The sequence below is a fragment of the Eubalaena glacialis genome, chromosome 10, assembly GCF_028564815.1.
Source record: "Eubalaena glacialis isolate mEubGla1 chromosome 10, mEubGla1.1.hap2.+ XY, whole genome shotgun sequence".
Classification (NCBI taxonomy): Eukaryota; Metazoa; Chordata; class Mammalia; order Artiodactyla; family Balaenidae; genus Eubalaena; species Eubalaena glacialis.
The window spans coordinates 56281241-56302092 of NC_083725.1; the positions used below are offsets into that span (position 1 = coordinate 56281241).

Here is a 20852-nt window from a genome sequence, read left to right on the forward strand (position 1 = left end):
GGGAGGGGGAGGGGTAAGATGTGACAGGGTGAGAGAGTGGCATAGACATATATACACTACCAAACGTAAAATAGATAGCTAGTGGGAAGCAGCCGCATAGCACAGGGAGATCAGCTGGGTGCTTTGTGACCACCTAGAGGGGTGGGATAGGGAGGGTGGGAGGGAGGGAGATGCAAGAGGGAAGAGATATGGGAACATATGTATATGTATAACTGATTCACTTTGTTATAAAGCAGAAACTAACACACCATTGTAAAGCAATTATACTCCAATAAAGATGTTGAAAAAAAAAAAAAGAATATACAATGTTGATGCCCACATCAACAGCACATTATACATTACACGCATTACTTAAAGGTCATTTTCTTTTCAGTAATAATGTCGATAAAACCACAATATTTATTGCTTATATAAAGTGCAGGTTAAAATCCAGATAGCCTCCAAAAACAAATCCTTGTGATAAAGGACTTCTCAGTCTGGTCAGGTGAAATATTACACTTAACATGTATGAATACAGCTGAAAATGTACCAGTTCTTAAGAAGTTTTCAAGTCTTGATTTTAGGGAGTGGGTACAGTGTGAGCAGCGCCCTGGGGTGCTGGAGGGACTGGACACCCCACTTCTCTGTGGGTGTCTAGTCAACCGCACCTTCTGGGGTCTCAGGAATTTGCTAACAGACGAAAACCCCCGTGATTCACACAACACTGTCAGCTACCAGTGCCGAAACTTGCGGGGCAAAATAATTATTTATAGGGCATGTTGCTGAGAAAAGTGTCCAGCCAACAAAAGCACCGACCAAAATGACTGACACAAACCCCATCTTAGTGAGCACAGGTCGCCAATAAAACCGCCTTTTCCTTTTCTCGTTCGGTCTCGTTCAGCCTCTGCTTTATCCGCTACACCTTCTGAGCTGTGCCCTTTCCCGTCCCCCAGAGGGCGCTTGCGCAGAGCACTCTCGCTGTTTTCCTCCAGAGTATCTTGCATTTTAGAGGACAGTCCTATATATCTGTCACCTGTCAGTTTTTCTTCTTCTAGACCTATCCTGTTGCCATTGTATTTTTCACTCATTATTTTGGATGGTGACTGATCAAAAACAGGACATAACGTCTTCGTTAGAAAGTTCTTTCCACCGCTTCTGTACACTTGAATCTCCCTTTAGAAACTTTGCTCCTTCTATTATAGTCATGTATGAAAATCTGAGTTGATCTGGTGTCTGAATCAGCCCCATTCAGCATTTTCTCATACTCAGTAACAGTTGTTTAATGTTAATATTGACTCCTTTTTCCATCAGAACAAGACAAGTGTCCACCAGAGAAAAGGTGCCTGACTGCCCGATGCCTGCACTACGGCGGATCACCACAGGCCCGTGTTCAGGATACAAGGAGCCAGATTCTCGCACTTTAAATAACAAATTGAGAAATGAAGCTGGTGATTCAGGGACTCCGAAATCTGGCCAGGTAGTATAATGAAAGTGAGATACTGTTCTGTAATTTATTATTATTTTTTTTAATTTATTTTTTTATACAGCAGGTTCTTATTAGTCATCAATTTTATACACATCAGTGTATACATGTCAATCCCAATCTCCCAATTCATCACACCATCACCACCACCCCCCGCTGCTTTCCCACCTTGGTGTCCATACATTTGTTCTCTATGTCTGGGTCTCAATTTCTGCCCTGCAAACCGGTTCATCTGTACCATTTCTTTAGGTTCCACATATGTGCGTTAATATACGATATTTGTTTTTCTCTTTCTGACTTACTTCACTCTGTATGACAGTCTCTAGATCCATCCACATCTCTACAAATGTCCCAATTTCGTTCCTTTTTATGGCTGAGTAATATTCCATTGTATATATGTACCACACCTTCTTTAACCATTCATCTGTCAATGGGCATTTAGGTTGCTTCCATGACCCGGCTACTGTAAACAGTGCTGCATTGAACATTGGGGTGCATGTGTCTTTTTGAATTATGGTTTTCTCAGGGTATATGCCCAGTAGTGGGATTGCTGGATCATATGGTAATTCTATTTTTAGTTTTTGAAGGAACCTCCGTACTGTTCTCCATAGTGGCTGTATCAATTTACATTCCCACCAACAGTGCAAGAGGGTTCCCTTTTCTCCACACCCTCTCCAGCATTTGTTGTTTGTAGATTTTCTGATGATGCCCATTCTAACTGGGGTGAGGTGATACCTCATTGTAGTTTTGACTTGCATTTCTCTAATAATTAATGATGCTGAGCAGCTTTTCATGTGCTTCTTGGCCATCTGTATGTCTTCTTTGGAGAAATGTCTATTCAGGTCTTCTGCCCATTTTTGGAATGGGTTGTTTGTCTTTTTAATATTGAGCTGCATGAGCTGTTTATATATTTTGGAGATTAATCCTTTGTCTGTTGATTCATTTGCAAATATCTTCTCCCATTCTGAGGGTTGTCTTTTCGTCTTGTTTATGGTTTCCTTTGCTGTGCAAAAACTTTGAAGTTTTTATTCTTCAATTTGTTAATATGGTGTATCACATTGATTGATTTGTGTATATTGAAGAATCCTTGCATCCCTGGGATAACTCCCACTTGATCATGGTGTATGATCCTTTTAATGTGTTTTTGGATTCTGTTTGTTAGTATTTTGTTGGGGATTTTTACATCTATATTCATCAGTGGTATTCTGTAATTTTCTTTTCTTGTAATATCTTTGTCTGGTTTTGGTATCAGGGTGATGGTGGCCTCATAGAATGAGTTTGGGAGTGTTCCTTCCTCTGCAATTTTTTGGAAGAGTTTGAGAAGAATGGGTGTTAGCTCTTCTCTAAATGTTTGATAGAATTCACCTGTGAAGCCATCTGGTCCTGGACTTTTGTTTGTTGGAAGATTTTTAATCACAGTTTCAATTTCATTATTTGTGATTGGTCTGTTCATATTTTCTATTTCTTCGTGGTTCAGTCTTGGAAGGTTATAACTTTCTAAGAATTTGTCCATTTCTTCCAGGTTGTCCATTTTATTGGCCTAGAGTTGCTTGTAGTAGTCTCTTATGATGCTTTGTATTTCTGCAGTGTCTGTTGTAACTTCTCCTTTTTCATTTTTAATTTTATTGATTTGAGTCCTCTCCCTCTTTTTCTTGATGAGTCTGGCTAATGGTTTATCAATTTTGTTTATCTTCTCAAAGAACCAGCTTTTAGTTTTATTGATCTTTGCTATTGCTTTCTTTGTTTCTATTTCATTTATTTCTGCTCTGATCTTTATGATTTCCTTCCTTCTGCTAATTTTGGGTTTTGTTCTTCTTTCTCTAGTTCCTTTAGGTGTAAGGTTAGATTGTTTATTTGAGACTTTTCTTGTTTCCTGAAGTAAGCTTGTATAGCTATAAACTTCCCTCTTAGAAATGCTTTTGCTGCATCCCATAGGTTTTGGATCATCGTGATTTCATTGTCATTTGTCTCTAGGTATTTTTTGATTTCCTCTTTGATTTCTTCAGTGATCTCTTGGTTATTTAGTAATGTATTTTTTAGCCTCCATGTGTTTGTGTTTTTCACGTTTTTTTCCCTGTAATTCATTTCTAATCTCATAGTGTTGTGGTCAGAAAAGATGCTTGATATGATTTCAATTTTCTTAAATTTATTGAAGCTTGAGTTGTGACCCAAGATGTGATCTATCCTGGAGAATGTTTCATGCGCACTTGAGAAGAAAGTGTAATCTGCTGTTTTTGGATGGAATGTCCTATAAATATCAATTAAATCTATCTGGTCTATTGTGTCCTTTAAAGCTTCTGTTTCCTTATTTATTTTCATTTTGGATGATCTGTCCTTTGGTGTAAGTGAGGTGTTAAAGTCCCCCACTATTTTTGTGTTACTGTCGATTTCCTCTTTTATAGCTGTTAGCAGTTGCCTTATGTATTGAGGTGCTCCTATGTTGGGTGCATATATATTTATAATTGTTATATCTTCTTCTTGGATTGATCCCTTGATCATTATGTAGTATCCTTCCTTGTCTCTTGTAACAGTCTTTATTTTAAAGTCTATTTTATCTGATATGAGTATTGCTACTCCAGCTTTCTTTTGATTTCCATTTGCATGGAATATCTTTTTCCATCCCCTCACTTTCCATCTGTATATGTCCCTAGGTCTAAAGTGGGTCTCTTGTAGACAGCATATATATGGGTCTTGTTTTTGTATCCATTCAGCAAGCCTGTGTCTTTTGGTTGGAGCATTTAATCCATTCATGTTTAAGGTAATTATCGATATGTATGTTCCTGTTACCATTTTCTTAATTGTTTTGGGTTTGTTTCTGTAGATCCTTTTCTTCTCTTGTGTTTCCCACTTAGAGAAGTTCCTTTAGCATTTGTTGTAGAGCTGGTTTGGTGGTGCTGAATTCTCTTAGCTTTTGCTTGTCTGTAAAGCTTTTGATTTCTCCATCGAATCTGAATGAGATCCTTGCTGGGTAGAGTAATCTTGGTTGTAGGTTCTTCCCTTTCATCACTTTAAGTATATCATGCCACTCCCTTCTGGCTTGTAGAGTTTCTGCTGAGAAAGCAGCTGTTAACCTTGGGAGCTGTTAACCTTGGGAGTTCCCTTGTATGTTATTTGTCGTTTTTTCCTTGCTGCTTTCAATAATTTTTCTTTGTCTTTAATTTTTGCCAACTTGATTACTATGTGTCTCGGCGTGTTTCTCCTTGAGTTTTTCCTGTATGGGACTCTCTGCACTTCCTGGAATTGGGTGGCTGTTTCCTTTCCCATGTTAGGAAAGTTTTTGAGTATAATCTCTTCAAATATTTTCTCGGGTCCTTTCTCTCTCTCTTCTCCTCCTGGGACCCCTATAATGCAAATGTTGTTGTGTTTAATGTTGTCCCAGAGGTCTCTTAGGCTGTCTTCATTTCTTTTCATTCTTTTCTCTTTATTCTGTTCTGCAGCAGTGAATTCCACCATTCTGTCTTCCAGGTCACTTATCCGTTCTTCTGCCTCAGTTATTCTGCTATTGATTCCTTCTAGTGTAGTTTTCATTTCAGTTATTATATTGTTCATCTCTGTTTGTTTGTTCTTTAATTCTTCTAGGTCTTTGTTAATCATTTCTTGCATCTTCTCAATCTTTGCCTCCATTCTTTTTCCGAGGTCCTGGATCATCTTCACTATCATTATTCTGAATTCTCTTTCTGGAAGGTTGCCTATCTCCACTTCATTTAGTTGTTTTTCTGGGGTTTTATCTTGTTCCTTCATCTGATACATAGCCCTCTGCCTTTTCATCTTGTCTATCTTTTTGTGAATGTGGCTTTTGTTCCACAGTCTGCAGGATTGCAGTTCTTCTTGCTTCTGAGATACTGTTCTGGCTTCACCACTATTGGTAGTTCCTAACTGCAGCAGATGGACTGTGTAATAAGACTTCATGTCTTCTGACAGGAACTTCACACTGAGTCCCATTTCCTCAAGTAGCATCTCTCCTTCGCCTTTTGTTGGCCAGTACTGTGCACATTTAACTGATTCTTTCTCCACAATTCGGTTTAGTATGACAAGTGCTTTGGTCTTTTGCTGCCAAACCACGAGCCAGAAATGACAACCTGTATTAGGAAGTGGATACTCTGTTAAGATGTAACTCCTCTGCCCCTCTTCTATGTCAACTAAGCTGGCATTAATGAATCATTTTCAGCATTTTGCAGTTTAACACGACTGTGATCATATGGGCTTACATCTCTGTATATGTGTCGATTTCTGTTTTCTGGAAACTTGACCACTCTGTGGATAGTTATGGGACTCACTGCGAATTTCCGAGCTCCTTCCAGGAAGCTCTGAGGGGATGCTCGGGCTGCCGCGCTCTGGCCGCCCTACCACGGCCCGGCCACCCTCCCCAGAAGATGGATCCCTGTTTCAGCCTTTGCATCAACAGGGGAACACCATGGCCTTGGAATTAAAGGAGCCATTGGCTTTACATAATTATGCAGGCGAAAGAGGATAGACTTGTTTTAAGTAAATTAAAACACATTCAGAGAGGAACTGAGCCTACAGTAGCTGCAAATAAATAAGGAAAAAAATAAAATGGCATTCCTTAAAATTCACAGTGGAGTGAAGGAAAATATTTGACTCATAGGTTTTAGATTTACAACTTTAGGATTGGATGATGTGCCCAAGCACACTTCTTAGTTTTTCTCAAGCCAGACTGCGATGAGGTAGAGAGAATGAGAGGTGAAGAAGTGAAGAAAGTGAGACAACCTGCTCTCTTAAGAACTTGAAACTAGGTACAAGGACTATGAGATGCAAGCTTAAAGCAGAGTGGGGTGAAGTTGGGGGGGGTGTGTGTGTGTGTGTGTGTGTTTGTGTGTGTTTGTAAGAAAGATAAGATTTGCACCTCTCTGTGAGCTGAAAGATAAGATACCAAAGAAAAGGAGAATTCAGAAGCAAGATGCTGGAGAAGGGAGTGGTGCCAGGAGCACAGATGAGGGAAGACACTTCTTCCCCCCAGATGATGGAGCCCCTACCAGCTTTTCCAGCTCCTCTCCCAACACGGCCCCAACATGTCCTGCATTCTAGGCCCTCTCTCACTCTGTCTATGATCATGTCACGCTATCTCATGCCTTCATGGTCTTGTACACATTGTTCCCTCCACCTGGAGTGCTGGTCACCCAATTGTCTCCTATTGAACTCTCACTCGCCCTCTCAGACACGACTCACAGATCACTTTCTCTGGGGAACTTTCCTGATTCTTCCATTCAAGAAAAGTAAATGCTTCTCCTCTGGTGTTCAAAGACTTGTAAGATACACATTTATCGGTGTTATTATTCCTTCTAACCCCCCACCAGAGTGGAATTACCTCAAGGGGGAAGGCCTATGCCCAATTCATACTGATTGAACATTCAAGAGATTTTGAATGAATGAATGAATGAATGAATGAGGAAAGGAAAATCACTGTGTGCTTTAAGAGCTTTGAGATGGAGAAGAAAAGTACAGCCTCTTGCTGGGCTGAGAAGGATGGGACGGGGTGAAGCTTGAGGAGAAAACAAAACTGTCAGGACAGTCTCTGATGGGAATTCACTGGAAAGTCAGAGATGATGGAAGGATTTGGAAGCAGAGTGACAGCCTAGCCAAAGTTTGCATGCCAGTGGCATCGACTGATAAATAGAAATCCACAAAATTGAAGTTGGTGACCTTCCTGTAAAGGAAAAAGCAACTCTCCCACACTCAATAGCTTTATCTGAGAAATAAATTAAGAGTGATCAAGTCAGATTTGTGAGACCACAGGGACAGAGTGTCTCAGACAGCTGGGGCTTTCTAAAAGGCATAAAAATACCAACATTCTGTCAAGGTCCATGATCAAAGCCTTGCCAGACTCAACTCATGAAGAAGAAAATCTACTTAATAGTATTAAGAAAATCTTTGACTTCTAATCTGTTGCTGTGCAAAAATTTGAATTTTGCTCACCAAGAATTAAGTATCAATTAGAATGTTTTTTAAAATCTGTATGGTAAACATGATTTAGCAATAGTAACTGATTTGTGTGGCTAGTAAGAAATCATCACATATAAATCTAATAGAAACTTGAGTGCACTTGCCTCATCCCTTTCCCTTTACTGGAACTCTGCAATACCAGAACATCATGGAATGTTAGACCTCGGAGGAACCTTGAAGAACATCTAAGCCAATAACCCCATTTTCTCAGAGGCCAGAGAGGAAAAGTGACTTTTCAGGCCTCTCATCTCATTAGTGGTGGAACTCAGCTGGAAACACAACTTTTCTCATCTTTCCATCAAATGATCTTCCCTCTGCACCATGTCATGAAAATAAAGTTAAATTATGTTCAATTAAAGAATTATTCAGTATGGTTTGCTGTCCAAAAGAATTAGCTTAAATAATGTTTTCATGCCAAAAATGGTAACCCCTCAGATAGCCAGAAAATACTATTGTTTTCTGGAACCCTTCGTTTCCTTGGAGCTTCAGAAAGTCTTGGTTTTACTGAACAAACACTACGTGCTCTAAGAGTTTGGAAAAGAAAAGATTGTGACTGATGTAGGCAATGGTAGGTAGAGGATGGAAAAGAGAAAACTTGACCAGAAAGCCTGGAAGAATGGACTGAATCCACGGAGTCAGGAGAAAGAATCGCATCCCTGACCAAGATAAAAGAAAATATCACAATGAAAGATTCAAGGGAAACTGATTGCCAAGTTTGGATTGGAATTAATTTGTTTAGAACAGTGTTTCTCAGAGTGTATTCTACAGAACACTGGTTCCATAATATGCTCTATAAAAACATAGTAAGGGCTTCCCTGGTGGCGCAGTGGTTGAGAATCTGCCCGCTAATTCGGGGGACACGGGTTCGAGCCCTGGTCTGGGAAGATCCCGCATGCCGCGGAGCAGCTAGGTCCGTGAGCCACGGTTGCTGAGCCTGCGCGTCTGGAGCCTGTGCTCCGCAACGGGAGAGGCCGCGATAGTGAGGGGCCCGCGCACCGCGATGAAGAGTGGCCCCCACTTGCCACAGCTAGAGAAAGCCCTCGCACAGAAACGAAGACCCAACACAGCCATAAATAAATAAATAAATAAATAAAAATTAAAAAAAAAAAAAAAAGACAAATAGTTTAAAAAAAAAAAAAAAAAAAACATAGTAATAAGGCTTCCCTGGTTGCGCAGTGGTTGAGAATCTGCCTGCCAATGCAGGGGACACGGGTTCGAGCCCTGGTCTGGGAAGATCCCGCATGCTGCGGAGCAGCTAGGCCCATGCGCCACAACTACTGAGCCTGCGCGTCTGGAGCCTGTGCTCCGCAACAAGAGAGGCCACGATAGTGAGAGGCCCGCGCACCACGATGAAGAGTGGCCCCCGCTTGCCGCAACTAGAGGAAGCCCTCGCACAGAAACGAAGACCAGACACAGCCCAAAAAATAAATAAATAAATAAATTATAATTAAAGGTGCTAATAATTTTTTTAAAAAAAGCCAGACCCTTAGCTCTTTAAAAACAAACAAACAAAAAAAAAACATAGTAATAATAGAAGAGAAATTCTGTGTTCTCATGATTGAGAGATGCTATTCACACTCTCGAAGAGCCCCAGGGCACATTAGGTTATTAAAGGTGCCAAGTGTTCCTACAGTCAAGTTTCTTTATTTTTTTTTTTGTACGATACTTTAAAAATTCAAAAGCCATTCTTAGCTCAAGGGCCGTACAGAAAGATGCCACCACTCGATTTTTAGCTCTTTGCAGACCCCTGCCATTGAGGCCTCTTTCTTGCTTTTTTTTACATAATGCTTGTTAATATCCTATGACCCCTAGTTCTGCTGGAGACATTTGAGAAAATACAGTTTAGAGAATTGACTCTAGAATATTGAACATAATGATCAACTGGAGAGCATGTTTCGTGCAGCTCCCTGGGCCTGGAATCTGCATTTTCATCAAGCCCTCTAGGTTGATTCGGCTACGGGTGGTCCAAGAATCACACATTGAAGGGAACGCTGACAGTAAAGGAAAAACTAGGGTGATGATGACCTTGGGGTTGAAGGTCAAGAGGTGGCCACAGACAATGAGGGAAAACTGAGCTAGACCTCAGTTATCCCAGAGAACATTTCAAAGCTTCTCTAGGGGAAATATGCCATCTCCCTGAAATAATCAATGGAAGATTTTCCTGAGAGGAGGAACAGCTATAGCCCTACTACCCAAGGTTCCCTGTGCCCTTGGTGATGTCTCACTAAGCATCTTCGGCCACCACCACTGGAGACTGGTGGGGTGGGTGAGAGGGGCTTCCCCCCTTTCCTAAATTTTTTGTGGTACAGCTGAGCAAGGAGAGGCATTCTTTCAGGGCTTCAGTAAATCTTCTGGAAAACAAAAGAAGAAAGAGAGCAATATGTATGTGAATAAACTAGCTCTCAAGGCTTCACTCAGCTCAGTAATAGGCTTTCTTCTCTGGAGCTTGTAGGCTTCACCCTGTGGAAGCTTCTAGCTTGTTTCTATAGCGTGGGTGACTTCAGAGGTGTGCCGGAGTCGGCTCAGCTATGCGTATCTCTTCCCACCTCCCTGTTCAGTGAGTGCCTTCATTTTGGTAGCTTGAAATCGGCCATGGTGGGAGTATTTACACCACAGAAATCAGCAAAAATCAGGGCATTGTTTATCTATTTTTCAGAGCTAGTTGTTAAACAGTTATCAACACATCACTGCTTCAAACTCACCATCCAGAATGCATCATAGCTCCATGGGTAAAACTGCAAGCTGTATGTTCACACAGACCTTGTATTGAAGCCCAAGACCATCTCCTTTACTAGTTATAAAACTCTTACTCTCTCAGAGTCTCAGTCTCCCCTTCTGTAAAACTGGAGATAATCACTCCTTCCATTTTAGGGCTGGGATTCCTATATAAAGAAATTTAGCCCAATACCTGACACATGGTAAGTTACCACAGGTGAGTCTAGACATCTTAAGGCCTTAAAAGTAGAACCAAGAGAGGCCCTGAGAAAAACAGGAGTTCTCCATCCCTCCTACCTAATGCTTTCCAAGGTTCACTTTCCTGTCTGAGAACCCTGCCTCTTCCACTGGTGATCGACAGTGAGAATATTTTCAGAGAGCTCTCACTTCACATGCAGAATTTTTTTCTATAGATTAAATTGACTACTTTTATCAGGATACAACCCAATAAAGCCCCGCTACCACAAGAGATGCACATATACAGCAGCAGGTGGTGTATGTTTTATTATAGCACCTCCAAACCAATAATTATGCCTCGTCTAGAGCACTTGCTACTTTCTTTCCCACACACAGACCTCAAGGACAGACACTGTGTCTGGGTCCCCTTTATATAAACTGAACACAGATTTCTTGAATGACTGAGACAGCAATTAGCAAGAGAAAATGTAAAATTTTTATGAATCTTAATGTAGATTTTACTTTCCTGCCTCAGTAAGTAAGAGCAGTCTGAAAGCAGTCAAGCCATCTCCAGGTGTCTGAGGATGCTATGAGGCCTCCAGACCCTCATTACCAACATCAGTTCTCCCCACCTGGTACTGTAGCTGGAGAAGAAGAAAGCTGCCCTAAAGCCATATTAGTCACGGGGCAGCTCAGAGATGCTGATTGTTTAGACTAAATCCCTAAGATCCAGTTGTTTTCTTGTTATTTGCCTCTCCTAAGGACTGAGACGATTCACAGTGAGGTACATTTCCACAATCCAGGTTGATTAAGGTCTCAAAACCCAGATCTCACTCATCCGGTGAAAGCAGAGCTGCGGGACCTGAAAGTTTCCTCCCTTCTGCCCCTTCCAGTCTCTCTTCAAGAGCCCAGCTGTCTTCCGCAATTCTCCAAACATTTCTCTTACTTCTGTTCTAAAGGACAGTCCTTTTTTTCCAAAGGACTTTAATTGATTTAGACCAGAAATTAGTATGCAACACACAGACCCAGATATGTGAGCAGGGGGAAAGATCAACGTGTCACCTATTTCATTCGCTGTAGTTTAATTACCAGCAGAAATTCTTTGCAGCTGTGTGTTCCCCATAGCCGTTGATGTTCAGAGTGTAAGGACAACTTCATTTGGAAGAGGTTTCCAAGAAGAGCTTCTGCAAAAATCGGGCTTGGAAAATTCAGGCGTCTGCAGGAAATAGCTTCCAAGGTAAGAATAGCTCACTCCTTAACATCCTTTATTCAGGAAATATCTGTCACAGGTCTACTACGTACATATTGCATGGCATCAGGTACTGGAGTCCGGGACAGGAAGCCCCTGGCCCACAAGGGAGCTTACATATCAGTGAGGGATCAACACTGAAACGCTGCCTACACTAAATAAAGAATTGATGATACGTGATGGTAAATATCATGAAAGGGAAGAGCTACCAGAGGAGATGGTAGAGCTCTGCAGGTGTTAGTGGTGGTTCTCTGAGGAACAGACACTAAAGACAAGATTTAAAAGATGAGAGGTTGGCCTGGCATAGCATAGAGAATATTTTAAAATAAAGGACTAAGAGGAGCAAAACAGCCCAAGGTGGAAAAGAGCAAACCGAGAAACCGAAACATCAAGGTGGCTGAAGTGTAGTGAGGGAGACAGGGGCTCCCGTGCGATGGTCAAGGCAAGGATTTTGGCTATTTTCTTAAGAGCAATGGGAAACCATGAAAGCGTTTCCGGGGAGTGAGTGGCATCCTCAGCTTTGTATTTTTTTTTTATATAAATTTATTTATTTTATTTATTTATTTTTGGCTGCGTTGGGTCTTCGTGGCTGCGCGTGGGCTTTTCTCTAGTTGCGGCGAGTGGGGGCTACTCTTCGTTGTGGTGTGCGGCTTCTCATTGGGTGGCTTCTCTTGTTGCAGAGCACGGGCTCTAGGCATGCCAGCTTCAGTAGTTGTGGCACAGGGGCTCAGCAGTTGTGGCTCGTGGGCTATAGAGCGCAGGCTCAGTAGTTGTGGCGCACGGGCTTAGTTGCTCCACAGCATGTGGGATCTTCCCAGACCAGGGCTCGAACCCGTGTCCCCTGCATTGGCAGGCGGATTCTTAACCACTGCACCACCAGGGAAGCCCTGTATTTTTTTTAATGATTATTCTGGCTATTGTGCGCTGAATGGGCTGGAGGGAGGCGAGAGAGGTTCTGGGAGCCTGGTTAGGAGTCACTGCTGGGATCCAGGAGAGTAATCTAAATGGCCTTCCTCCCAAGCACCAGGATGGTGGAGATACAGCCACGCAGGAAATGTCTGTTCCACTAGAGCTTCTAGAACTACTCAGGGAGAGGGGGTGTCCTGTCCCTCGGAGCAGACCCACCGGGCTCATCCACAGAGATTTCCAGCTTGCAAGATTCCGAGTCCACAGAGCCCCCGTGGCGGGGCCTGGTGACCAGCTGCATACTGTCCCACATCATTCCTACTGGGCCAAATACTCATTGAGCTGCACTGCCCAGCCACCTGAATGCAGCTGTTGCCTTTGGCTGAGTGAAGACACCAGGCAGAGGAGGGAGAGAAACAGACAGAGACCTAGTCCTGAGTCAGACACGATGAGGGCGAGCCGGTTAGTAGCCCTGTGACCTTGGACAGCTGCTTTGCTTTCCCTCTTGTGCCCCAGTTTCTATATATTACTGCAAAATGGGGCTAATCCAGCTGTCTCCTGGGGTTTCCTGAGGGTTCCTAGGAAGTAAATGGGTTCATACGTGTAAAGATTCTTTAGCACAGAAGCTGCCCCTGAGAAGCCCTCAATTTGGACCCAAGTTTGAATCGCACCTCGGCCACTTAGCCTCTGTGACTCGGGCAGGTTAACAAAGTTCTCTGGGTCTCAGCTTCCTCAGCTGTGAAAATGGGGCTGTAAAACCTACCTGGAAAGGTGGTGGTGGAGATTAAATGAGCGAGGGCTACTCAGTATTATTTCTGCCTCTGTGTCCGCACAGGGAGGGGCACCAGGAGCTGGGAAGGCGGGAGGTGGAGGGAATGGAAATGAGACAACTTTGAGCGCAGACCCAGGACTTCAGAGGCAGCCGGGTAACGCCCTCATTCCACACCCACCTCTCTGCATAAAGAGGCTGAAAATTATTCAGAGTGAAGTGGAATCTGCCAGATATCCCTGGGGAGAGACTCTAACTAGCATTTAAAGGGATGCTGGAAACGGATATGCTGATGAGGTAAAGCCCTTCAGCTTGGACCCGCTCAGCCCTAAAAACGTGCATCCTGCACCAACAAGGGAAACAGAGGAAACCTCCCCAAGTTGCTTTCCTGTTTTGCAGTTGAGGAGGGCGGTTTGTGTTTATTCTGCCAGCTCCAGATCATCAGCGTAAAGTCAGCTTACTTGGGGTAGTGCGCTATTTTTTAAAATAAATTTATTTATTTATTTGTATTTATTTTTGGCTGCACTGGGTCTTCGTTGCTGCGCGCAGGCTTTCTCTAGTTGGGGTGAGCGGGGACTACTCTTTGTTGCGGTGCGCGGGCTTCTCATTGTGATGGCTTCTCTTGTTGTAGAACACAGGCTCTAGGCACGCAAGCTTCAGTAGTTGCAGCACACAGGCTCAGTAGTTGTGGCTCGTGGGCATAGTTGCTCCGCGGCATGTGGGATCTTCCCACACCAGGGCTCAAACCCGTGTCCCCTGCATTGGCAGGTGGATTCTTAACCACTGCGCCACCAGGGAAGCCCTAGAGGTGGTGCACTTTTATTCTCTTATTCCACACAGTCACGAACACCCACTTGGTGCCAGGCACCTTGCCACAGAGCAGTGAGGCTTGGTGTGTGCCTCAGGGACCTCACAGTCAGTGCGGGCAAGGGCAGTAGCATCAAACGGCACGATAAGGGCTACCATGGGGGCCAGGACACGGAGCTGCGGCGGCCCAGTTAGAGAGACTTCATCAGGGAAGGGGGTATCTGAGCTGTGTTTTGTACTGAGTAGAAGAAACGAAAACAAAGCGGGCACCCTGAGCTGGGCACTGCTCAAGCATCATCTCTGAGTTGGGAAGAAAGGCAATGCAGGTGGAGGAAAGAAACCATGTGGGCAAAGGCAGGGAGGTGGGGGAGGGGATCTCAACCCCTGAACTGAGCCACCAAATACCCCCAAGAAAAGGCCTAACCAATCAGAATGGAAGGAGAGTTGCCAGAGGATTCTTCATACCAAGGCAGTTCAGAGATGAGATAAATCTAAAGAGCAGCAGAGCTAGTGAAGTCCATAGACTAACCGGTCATTCTCTCAAATGAGAGGAAATTGGGGGATCAGAGAGGTGAGGACACAAGCCCAGTGTCACACAGCAGTGAACTCACAGCGAGGACTGGAAGCCAGCTTTCCTCTTTGCCACCCAGGCGTGGATTCCTTTCTCTGCACTAAAGCAAGGGTCCCTGGGGGCCAACGATGCTCATTCTGGACAACAAACTGGGAGTTCTACTAACACAGTGTACTAATAGCCCTGGGCCGAGAACACCCTGTAGCCCTCTTGCTCATATATCAAGGGCTGGGAGAGGGAGGAAGGACAGGATGCAAACCCAGACTCACCAGGATCCAACCTACCAATCAAAGGAAAACAAAGGCTTACACAATACCTGGTACTGGAAACAATCTAAACTTCTGACATTAGCAGAATGATTAAACAAACAATAATGAATTTACTCAACTTTCTGTTCCTCAGCTATTAAGATTTTACAAATATAGTAATATTAAAATACCTTAGGGCTTCCCTGGTGGCGCAGTGGTTGAGAATCTGCCTGCCAATGCAGGAGACACGGGTTCGAGCCCTGGTCTGGGAGGATCCCACATGCCACGGAGCAGCTGGGCCCGTGAGCCACAATTACTGAGCCTGCGCGTCTGGAGCCTGTGCTCCGTAACAAGAGAGGCCGCGATAGTGAGAGGCCCGCGCATCGCGATGAGGAGTGGCCCCCGCTTGCCACAACTAGAGAAAGCCCTCACACAGAAACAAAGACCCAACACAGCCATAAATAAATAAATAAACAAACACTTAAAAAAAAATACTAAGAAAAAAGATATAAAGTAATAATAATATATTAATACTATCTAAAAGAAAAAAGCAGAAAACAATAACTGAAAAGGCAAACTAAAAATGTTGGCAAATGATTATTTTGGTAAGGATTTTGCTAAATTAAAATGAGCTCAAAGTAATTTTTAAAATTTTAGTTATGTAGTTTTTTCAAATTGTCTTTAATCAGCATGTTGTGCCTTTATAATACTAAGGTATACACAGCATATATCCGTAAATATCTATCTCTCTATATAGACATATGTAAATGATATTTCTCACTTCTGTTGGAAATTCCAGGCTAGCCATGTTTAAGGTCAGTTAACAAGCAATTCATGTACATCTGCTTATGTGCCCAGAATTGTGCTACATTGTGGAAGATAGAAAAAAATTAGAAGATACAGACTTGTGCTCTAAGTCTTAGAGGAATTTGACTAGTACAAGTGCAGACTCTGGTGTATAGCAGGTCCTCATTAACCATTCATTGAATGAATGAGTGAGTGAGTACAAGTCCATGAGGGCTCTATGTAGAGAGAGAGAGTCTGTGATCAGCTCAGCCGCATCCTCACCCCATCCACTCAGGGGAAAATCCTGGAACTGCTTTTCCCAGAGTCCCTTTCAGTTCTTGGCTCTGGGTCCGTTCTGCCAAAGAGAGGCTCTAGAGGGGCTTTGGAAGACTGAGGACGAGAAGTCATTATGTCCCAGGGGCAGCTGATTGCAGGCACGTGGGCATTTGGCAGATGTTTGCGGGTATCACCCTGAGAACCACCATTTTTGGTACCACAAGCTGTTGAATCACCAATCACAGCTCCCAGCCCTTCTGGGCAGTGCCCTGGGAATTCCTCCCCTTGGGGTAGCAGCTGAGACCTCTGCACTTCAGGATTTCCTGAAAATGGAAATCTCCACATTCCAATGGCCGTGGAAATCTCTAATTCCCTGTATTAAACCTCTTTCTACTTGAAATACCTAGAGTGACTTCTGTTCTGCCCAAACCATGACTAATATGAGCGATATAATGAAATAATGCAGGACTGAGTGGGTCCTGGTGTTTTATGAGTTATACAAATGCTGGCAAAGCTGAGTCATGGGATCCAGTCTAAGCTAGAAGAAACGACCAGACATGTGAATTACATGTGTGTGGATGAATGACTCTCCTTCCTTCTTGCTTCATTCTGGCATCCCTTCAATCCTTCCCTCACTCATTCAGTTTCTGTCTCTAAAGCTTCTGCTTTTACCATCAGGAGAGATGAGAAAAGCATGTCATCAGCTTTTTTCTAACAACTGCTAATAAATATTGATTTTTTTCCCAGGAGGATCTCATTTGGGTAATTAACAGTTTGGTTTCCTGGCAGTGGTGGCCAAACCCCCCACATAAGCCAAAGGTAGTCTTTACCAAGTCACTGAGACATCGCAAGCCCAGGCCACTCATTTTCTGGGACTGCTTCTGGGTGAATTCAGCCCCTACATCCTCAGGGGCCATGGAAAAGGGGCACAAAGCTCACTCCAGTCTGGAAGATGCACTCAATGCCAAGGACAGGTTTGGCCATCTCATTCATATTCTTTATCCACCCACTCAGTACACATGTGCAGACACTGGTGGTGGATGATGGAGACACAATAGCAGCAAGACATGGTCCCCATCCTGGAGGAACTCAGATAATCTAGGACAGCAGCCAATGCTAAAATGGCAATCATAGAAGGGTGCATCATTTAGAATCAAATAGTGTTTTCAAACTAAGTGCTGTTACAAAAATAAAAATGAAAACCAAGAGACTAAAGATTGAGCGCTGAGTGGAAGCAATTTTATTCCCAGTCAGGGAACATCCGGCAGACAGTTCAGGTTCTGGAGGATGAGGTTTGGAAAGAAGGAAATAGAGTTTGTCTTTTAAGTCCAAAAAGTGGCAACTCTCTCTTTTTCATTCAGGGAAATAAAGCCTCTGAATGCCATTGACTGGCTGGTGACATCTAGGCTTAGCCCTCAGGTGCACATAAATGCCAAGATGGCTGCAGAGGTCTCTGCTGTGGACAGAATGCGCCTGCCCTGGGAGTATGGCTTCCAGTGGCCTCTGCCCCTTACCTTGGATTGTCTAATTTGGGATTATGGCTCCCAGCTGTCATTTTAGCAGAAGTCAGGTCTGCACCGCCGGCAGCAGATTGGATGGCGTGTCAGGGCTCATTAATAAGATGACCATATACTTTATCATCTTAACAGGGCGCTGTTTAGAGTGAAAGAGTGACTGTTAACAATTACAACAGGACAGTACAACAGCCGTAACTGGGATGGCCCCAAGGAGGGTGGTCAGTACCTAAAGCAGAAGTACAGGGGAAAGACTGTGTATTGAGCCTGTGTAACACTCTACCAGCTGTTCATTAGCGCTTTCTTTCATTCATTTCAATCCTCACAATGACTTATGAAGTAGATGTTACTAATCCTCATTTTATAAAGACCCAAGGCTCAGATAATTAAGGAGCTTGCCTAAGTTGAAGGGTTAGTAAGAGGTGGAGGCATAATCAGAACCCAGGTCTGTCTGACTCTAATATCCATTCTCATCACAGCAATTATACAAGCTTCAAAAATGGTGGCATTTGCCCTAGAAGGCCCTCAGTCTTTGGGCCAATAATACAGGTTTTCATTAACAATTGTGACGTGGGTCCCTTACTGCTGTGTGCCATTACTTTGTACAAATTCAACCACTGATTCAATTCAGTTCAGTTGAACACACATTTGAGCTGGACTTGGCACTGTGGCTACACAGCTGAAGAGGTTATTCTGGCCCTGAAGGATCTCACATAACATGGGGAAGACAGACAAGAAAACCAATAAGTACAGAACTGTATAAGTGCCACCAGGATGGAGTATGTATAAGTGCCGGGATAACTGTACGACAGAGTCTCAAGGTCTCCTAGAATCACCACAAGCCTCTCATCTATCTCATCCAACAGAGACATGCCAGAAGCCTTCCCAAAGGAGGTGTCAACTGAGAATAAAGGATGGGTAAGAATTGGTTAGAAAAAGAATCAGGACTAAAGCCTGGGGAATATCACATGCACAGGAACAGGGATGTGAAAGAGCCTTTAAGGACACAGAGACACAACAAATGATTCTGTTTGGCTGGAGGGAAGAGGGCCTCGCCCTGCCCAGAGGATGCCACCCGGGACTCCCCTGTGCCAGCCTTTGTATCCCAACCAAAGGAAATGGTCAGTAGCAGGCACGTGACCCAAGGAGGACCAACAATAATCTCCTGGAGACTTTTCTTCCACATCTATTTTTTAATTTATTTTTATGTCATTTATTTATTTATTTTTGGCCCTGCTGCACAGCTTGCAGGATTTTAGTTCCCAACCAGGGATTGAACCTGGGCCACAGCAGTGAAAGTGCAGAGTCCTAACCACTGGACTGCGAGGGAATTCCCCCACATCTATTTTTTTTTTAATCTTCATTCATCTGAGGTTTGTGAGAGTGGAGGCTGCCAGGGCCAGCTCGCCGCTACGTGGAGGAGACTTGTCCGGGGCGAGAGCCAAGATGCAGCAGACACTGACAGAGAGACAAAGAGAACTACAGACAGACAGGAGCATCCAGAGGACCCAGTTTGAAACTGGCTCCAGCCACGCCCGAAATTCAGAATTTATATATCTTGGCCTTTCCAGTTATACGAAGCAATAATTTTGTTTTCTTGCTTAAATTCTATGTTGTTTTTTTTTTCTTTCTGTTTTTTTGGTTCTAATACAGTGAATCTGAGATACCTCTGGGCCATCCAAGTGGGGATGTCCAAAATGTGTCTACAGCTCAGGAGACAAGTCAGGAAGCATCAGTGAATTTGGAAATATCACCATGGGAGTCGAAACCTCAGGAGGGAACGTCATTGTCGATGGGGGTACACGAGTGAAAAGGCAGCTGACTGATGTCCGAGCCCTGGAGAGAACAGAGAGAGGAACCCAGCCAATAAGACTGAGAAGGAACCATCGGAGAGGGAGAGGGAAAACTAGGAGGGAGTTGATACCAGAAGCTGAAGGAGGACAGCATAAAGGAGAGGGACTGCTCATAGGGCCAAATGTCACAGAAAAGTGAGAAGGATGCCCCCTCATAGGAAAACTGGAAACACACACCCTGCCCAAGGCTGTGAGGGAGAGTAAGGTAATTGCCATAAGAGGGGTCAACGTGTAATTGAAGGTCAAAGGGCAGATTCTACAACCATTTCCATTTTCATCTTATCTCACACGTTGCCAGTCCCTCCCTTGAGTACCTCTTCTCTTGGTTTCCATGCTGACTTCTCTCCTTCCTCTGCCCTGGCTTCTTGTCCTACCTTCTCCGAGTTCCTTGGTGAATCTTCATTCTCTAGGCAGCCTCTTAAATCCTAGTGTTTCTCAAGGATCTGGCACTCGCTTCTCTTCCTGCTACACTCTCTTCTCAGGCACGCCGTTCATTTGCCAGCCCTGTGACAGCCCGTGACTATTAAACCCCTGGTACAATCCCAGCATCCCCAAACCCACATCTACAGCCCGGGAGCTGCTAAAGCCGTGCTGGCTAGGGGGACTTCGTCCCTGAAGGGACCTCAGATATGTCCATGAAGGATTATGACTAGAGATCTCCCCTGAGAGGGGAGTCAGGCACCACCAGGGCCACCACCTACAGATAAGCATGTTGAGCACTGCACAAAGAGGCCCAGTTGAAACCCAGCTGGGCTGAAATCCAGCCTGTGCTCCACTCTCCAAGCCACTCTCTCTGGGCCAGAGCTGTGTGTCCTGGGAGAAGGGCTGTCATTTCCTCATTAGCACTGTCTACTTGCCAAAGCCACACCCCAGCAAAGCTCCTACAGCCCAGACAGGTGCCTTTTCTAGTTAATACAAAGATGGATTTTGGACCAACTGAGGCTCAGGGGACCCAGGAAACAATGAGTAAGGGGGATCTTTCCAGAGAGCAGAACAGGAGGCTGGCAGACGAGATAACCAAGGAATTTACTCCTTTGAGATGGTAGGGAGTCTTCAGAAGTCCTGTCCGGAGGACTGGTCGTTGTGTCAGGCCAGTGACTGTGCCATGTTTCCATTCTCTCCTTTTCCAACAGTGTGTATAGCGGTTCTCCTGCTCCTACTCTGCCACTGCATCCTGAGCATGTCGGGGGGGCAGAGATGACTTGGCCCTGGAGCGTTTAGACCACTGGACAGTAAGGACATCCAAATGTGAGGGCACACACTGCCCATCATTTAGAGAGCCTAGCTTTCAAGTTGGTCAAGACTTTGGGGTTGTCTCCCTTGAGAAGGGGGTGTATTCTTTGTAAAAGGACAAGGGTATTTTTGGTTGTCACATGGTGTGCTGAGGCCAGGTGCATGTTGCTAGCTAAAAAGTTACATTTCTCAGCCTCCCGTACTTACATGAGGCCATTTGATTAAATTTTAGCCAATAACGTGTAAATAGAAGTTGCTGGGTATGACGAGCTTAAAAAGAAGATAGACAGTTGCTGGTATGGGCACTGTTTTTTTTTAAACCTTC

At 44.0% G+C, this 20852-nt stretch overlaps 1 pseudogene; it reads right to left on the reverse strand.

Annotated features, from left to right (window-relative positions):
• Positions 1-820: 820 nt before the first annotated feature.
• Positions 821-16844, reverse strand: LOC133099854 (tyrosine-protein phosphatase non-receptor type 2-like; annotated as a pseudogene).
• Between the last annotated feature and the right edge of the window lie 4008 nt (positions 16845-20852).